This window comes from Etheostoma spectabile, chromosome 16 (assembly GCF_008692095.1).
Source record: "Etheostoma spectabile isolate EspeVRDwgs_2016 chromosome 16, UIUC_Espe_1.0, whole genome shotgun sequence".
Classification (NCBI taxonomy): Eukaryota; Metazoa; Chordata; class Actinopteri; order Perciformes; family Percidae; genus Etheostoma; species Etheostoma spectabile.
In genome coordinates, this window is record NC_045748.1 from 22,986,341 (window position 1) to 22,986,552 (window position 212).

Here is a 212-nt window from a genome sequence, read left to right on the forward strand (position 1 = left end):
GACCCAGACCCAGGCTCTTGGTAGACTGTGTCTGACAACCGGTTGGGGTTAACAGTCACAAAAAATAATAATTAAGCTGGGATATTAAAGTTATCCTGGATGAATTTAGCTTTGACTCGGTTGCTCGAAACCATGTTGCATTAAACCCAGCAAAGTAACCATGGAGATTTATTCTTTACAACTAGCCTGGTCCAGAGCAGGCTAAAAGCCAG